The 5,251-nt window shown below is 46.9% G+C and overlaps 1 pseudogene; it reads right to left on the reverse strand.

The window, feature by feature from the left end:
- Window positions 1-3,512: 3,512 nt before the first annotated feature.
- LOC111827759 lies at window positions 3,513-3,657 on the reverse strand (annotated as a pseudogene).
- Between the last annotated feature and the right edge of the window lie 1,594 nt (window positions 3,658-5,251).

Here is a 5,251-nt window from a genome sequence, read left to right on the forward strand (position 1 = left end):
AGAAGGGCCCTAGCTGGTTTGGCTCAGTGGATAGAGTGTCAGACTACAGACTGAAGGGTCCCGGGTTCGATTCCGGTCAAGGGCACATGCCTGGGTTGGGGGCTTGATCCCCAGTGGGGGGTGTGCAGGAGGCAGCCGATCGATGATTCTCATCATTGATGTTTCTATCTCTCCCTCTCCCTTCTCTGCAATCAACAAAAAGATATTCTCTCTCTCTCTCTCTCTCTCTCTCTCTCTCTCTCTCTCACACACACACACACACACAAGGAAAAGTGCAGTTGTTACGACTGAGAAGAGGTAGCAAAATCTCTTGACTGCTGTTCTTTAAAAGCACTGACCCGGGCCCTGGTGCACGCTGAAGTCACAGAACCCAGCCATGCTGCGGCTCCTCCCCCAGGGACGCTGATGTAACTGGGCTGCTGGGTGGCCCAGCTGATTCCAATGTGCAGCCAAGACTGAGAACCATGGTGGGTTTTTTGTTTTTGTGGGTTTTTAAATTGATTTTAGAGAAAGAAAGAGGGAGAGAAATATCGACTTGTTCCAATTATTTATGCATTCATTGGTTGGGGACCCTGACTGGGGGTCCAACCCACAACCTTGGTGTATAGGGACGGTGCTCTAACCCAGCGGTTCTCAACCTGTGGGTTGTGACCCCTTTGGCGGTCGAACGACCCTTTCACAGGGGTCGCCTAAGACCATCCTGCATATCAGATATTTACATTACGATTCATAACAGTAGCAACATTACAGGTTTTGAAGTAGCAACGAAAATAATTGTATGGTTGGGTCACAACATGAGGGACTGTATTTAAAGGGCCAGAAGGTTGAGAACCACTGCTAACCAATCAAGCTACCCAGCCAGGGTGAGAACCACTGCATTAAAGACACACAAGGGAACCTGGGCTACAGCATGAGCCTTCCCCTGATGAACAGACTTGCTCCCAGTGGTTCCCGGTGTAAGAACATATTTTCCATTCCCCTCTACTCAACACCAGTCGGACAGCCTACAAGTCCCATCTCTACACTCAAAGATGCAACCTGGGCATAGCAAACAATTGTACGTGTGCAAGCTAATGCCCTCACGTCTCCCCGCTTCTCGGGCAGCAAGACCAGGGGCCTAAACGGAGAGCCGTTGCTCCCAGCTAGAGCCCCCGGGAAGCCACCCTGGATACGCCAACAGAAGAAAGGCACATACCTTATTCTTGGGGTGCTCCTCCAGGTCTCCCTCACGGACGCCTAGGCCCGGCTCTCCCAGAAGAGTGGTGCTGCTGAAACACATTTGTGATGGAGCAGCTCCTCGCAAGACCCAGGGAGGAAGTCCTTCCGGGTGCAGGGGCCGGCTTCCAGCGTTCAGCCTGGGCTGGTTTGGTTCTTTGGGAGAACCACACCTTTATCCAAACAAAGGCATTTGTCTGGAGCAGTCTGATCCTCAACCCCTTCCTCAAACTCCCATCATGTGTAGCCAGCAAAGCAGACCCGCCAGAAGTCCCAGGAAAGAGGGCAGAGACCAGCCCTGGGCCCACCGCCCCTCCCCAGCGGCTTGCAAGCCTGAAGTGCATCCAGCTGATGCTGACTGGTAAGGCTTCGGGCTTTTGAGTCCACAGCCAACCCACAGGACTCAGGGACAGCTGCTCAGAGTCAGGATTGCTTTGAGTGTTTGCAAACCCCAAGATGGTTGTGCTCTTGACCATAAGACAAAGAGGAATTTTGCTGTAAGATGGGGAGGAAAATGCCTGGATGCCTCCAGCTGCCTGGGGTGGGGTGGGGATGGGGGTCAACCAATCATCCGGCCCTCCTCTCGGAGAACGCTTTTCACCTCAAGCAGAGCTTTTTATCACAGGTGGATGCTGTCAAATGCTTTCTCTGCATCTACTGAGGTGACTGCATAGTTGTTGACCTTTAGTAATACAGTGTGTTACGTTGATTTTCAGATGTTAAGCCAACCTTGCATTTCTAGGAGCTCCCACTTGGTCATGGTGAATAATCCTTTTTGTAAGTTGCTGGGTTCAGTCTGCTAATACTTTGTCGAGGAGTTTTGTATTTATATTCACGAGGGATACCGGTCTGTAGCTTTCTTATATCTTTGTCTGACTTGGTACCAGTCACCCCCCAGAGGAGCCGAGGAAAGCACACGTTTCTGTAATGAGACCCCCACTCCCTGTCCCCATGGAATCTGAAATCGGGGCACAGAGATGCCTGCAAATGCCAATGCCCACAGGGGCCGGGCAGGTAAAATCAATTAGTGAAACTATTTGATACGAGAATCCTGGACAGCATGCCCCCCGCCAAAGCGACACAGCTGTAGCTCATTGTTGCCTTGCGAGAACGTGGGCCAATATTGCCAGATAATTCCCGTTTTTTAAGAGAAACTGGAAGTCCAGGTCTTTGTCTGGACTGTCCAAATTTTTAAATGCTGGCAACTGATTTTAATTAAATATTTTGAATAGGTAAACACCAAAATATTTTAATATATTTTTATTGATTTCAAAGAGAGAGAGAAACATCCATGAGAGAGAGAGGAGAGAGAGAGAGAGAGACATCACCGATAGGCTGACTCCTGCACGCCCCCCACCAGGGATGGAACTCGCAACCTGGACATGTGCCCTGATGAGGGAATTGAACCATGATCTCCTGGTTCATAGGTCAACGCTCAATCACTGAGCCACCGCAGCCGGGCCAAAAATTATTTTTGTAAGTATACTAAAGTAAAAGAAAAAGCTTTCTCACCTAAAACAGATAATTACTGTTCTCAAAGTTCTGTTTATCCTCCCAGAGAATTTTGATGCCTTTCTTTCGTGCACAAATGGTGGCATCTCATGCACATGTGTATGCACTTTGGCTTTCTGATCTCGGTGGTATTTCTATACCGATTCATCAAGAATTCCTAATCCATTCTTATAACTTCAGGGGATTCCATCTATCCATGTATCATGGATGGGCTATAACTAAACCAGTCCCATAGTGATGGGCACGGAGGTTCCTTCCGAACTCCTGCTATTTCATTGCACAGTGAATAACATTTTGCATGTGTCGTTTCTCTCGTGTGTGTATTGGAAGGCTGGACCCTAAGGGTGGAATTACTAGGTTCACAGGTATACACGTTTCTAATGTTGACAGGTACAGCCCACGGCCTCCATGAGAATGGTTCCCCCTAATGATGTGTGAGAATGAATGTTTCTTCAGGATTTCAACAACAGTGTTTTAAAAAAAACAGTTCATTTTTGCCAGCCTGATAAAACTGTGATTTCAATCTTCTTGCATATTGATTGATATAGATTGTGGTTGACCAGCTCTTCAAATGTTTAAAAGTCTTTTGCATTTCCTGTGAAATTCCTTTTCATATCCTTTGCCCATTTTTAATTATTTCTCCTTTTATATACCGGTGCTGTTTATATATTAGGGAGTTTATCCTTCTGTAATATGAGCTGCAAATAAATTTTCCCTGTTTGTCATTTGTCTTTTAAATATGCTTAGGATGTTGTTGTTGTTTTGGAGTTTCTTCTTTTTTTTTTTAATGTGCCTCAGGCATGAAACAGCTCTGGCCACCAAGACAGGCATCAAGCTAGGATGAACTAAGGACTGCATGTCTGCTCTGCCCCTGATTGATATAAGAGCAACACCACCAATCAGGTGTCTCCTTGCCCATTGCCAGGGGGTTGGAATTTCTTTTTGCCATGCAGAGGATTAATCATATATATATATGGTCAATTTGATCTAGCTTTTATGGATTCTGGATTTTGTATGATTCTGTAATGTTTATGCCTCCTTATAAATTAACTTACATATATTTAACTCCTCTTTAATCCATCTGGAATTCTGGAGCTGCTCCTGGTGAGCAGAGAGAAGCATGGAACTCACTTTTTTCCAGATAGTTACTCAGTTGTCTCAACCTGAAGACAATTTAAAAACAGTTTAGGGCAAACCACACATTCTGTCAACCCAGGGCCACCGTCTTGAAACCTCTTGCTTTGACGGACACGAAGTTCACATCCACAGGAGAAGGGGCAGGCGGCGGCAGAAGAGCCTTGCCCTCATGGAAATTTGCAGAGTGGCCTTTGTGCTAGCCTCCCTGTCCAACAGCACAGAGAAAGGAAAAGGTCGCCCTTTCTAAGGCTGCAAAGTGACCCTTGCAAGGGGCACCTGCCGAGTCAGTACCGAGGCTTCATTTACTTGGGCACTTGCTCTAAAGGAGACACCTGTCCGGTCACGTGGCACAAGGACAGGGCCTCCAGCATCCCAGGCTCCCAGGACCGAGGTCGGGAATACCTGGCAGACCATGCCTGACCTCCCCTCCCCCAGGTGTCTCCAAAGGACCCTAAACGTTTATTGTTTGGCACTGCAACTTCAGGAACTTGGAGTGGCCAGTTCTAGCTCATTTGCCACCATTTTCCCAGAGATCAGTGATGGCGAACCTTTTGAGCTCGGCATGTCAGCATTTTGAAAAACCCTAACTTAACTCTGGTGCCATATCACATACAGAAATTTTTTGCTATTTGCAACCATAGTAAAATAAAGATTTATATTTTTGATATTTATTTTATATATTTAAATGCCATTTAACAAAGAAAAATCAACCAAAAAAATGAGTTCGCGTGTCACCTCTGACACACGTGTCATAGGTTCGCCATCACTGCTCTAGATGTTCTCACTGACTTGGGACAGCAAAACCTGGAGAGAGCGAATTGGACTTTTGGTAGCTGTCACTCCTGACTTGTTCTTTCTCTGAAATATAAGGGCAGTTCCGAAGTCACTGCTGTGGAGGCTCTTAACTGCCCTGGTCGACTAGGCAATGTGGTGCACAGCCCTCCTCCCAGCAGCCTCTGTAGTCACAGCGCCCAGTACCGAGTGCCGCTGCCAGGCCCTGAGCCAGTGCTCGTGCAGGTCATCGTGTCTCATCCTCACAACAACCCATTAGCCTCAGCATTTTCCTGAGGAGGAGGCTGGGCTCAGAGAGGGTGAGCAACTAGCCCAGTGATGGCGAACCCTTTGAGCTTGGCATGTCAGCATTTTGAAAAACCCTAACTTTGGTGCCGTGTCACATATAGAAATTTTTTGATATTTGCAACCATCGTAAAACAAAGACATATTTTTGATATTTATTTTATATATTTAAATGCCATTTAACAAAGAAAAATCAACCAAAAAAACGAGTTCGAGTGTCACCTCTGACACACGTGTCATAGGTTCGCCATCACTGAACTAGCCCGGGGTCACACAGCTGAGGCATAAGGAGATGATGGTGCCACCCAGC

Source organism: Myotis lucifugus, unplaced genomic scaffold (genome assembly GCF_000147115.1).
Source record: "Myotis lucifugus unplaced genomic scaffold, Myoluc2.0 scaffold_215, whole genome shotgun sequence".
Classification (NCBI taxonomy): Eukaryota; Metazoa; Chordata; class Mammalia; order Chiroptera; family Vespertilionidae; genus Myotis; species Myotis lucifugus.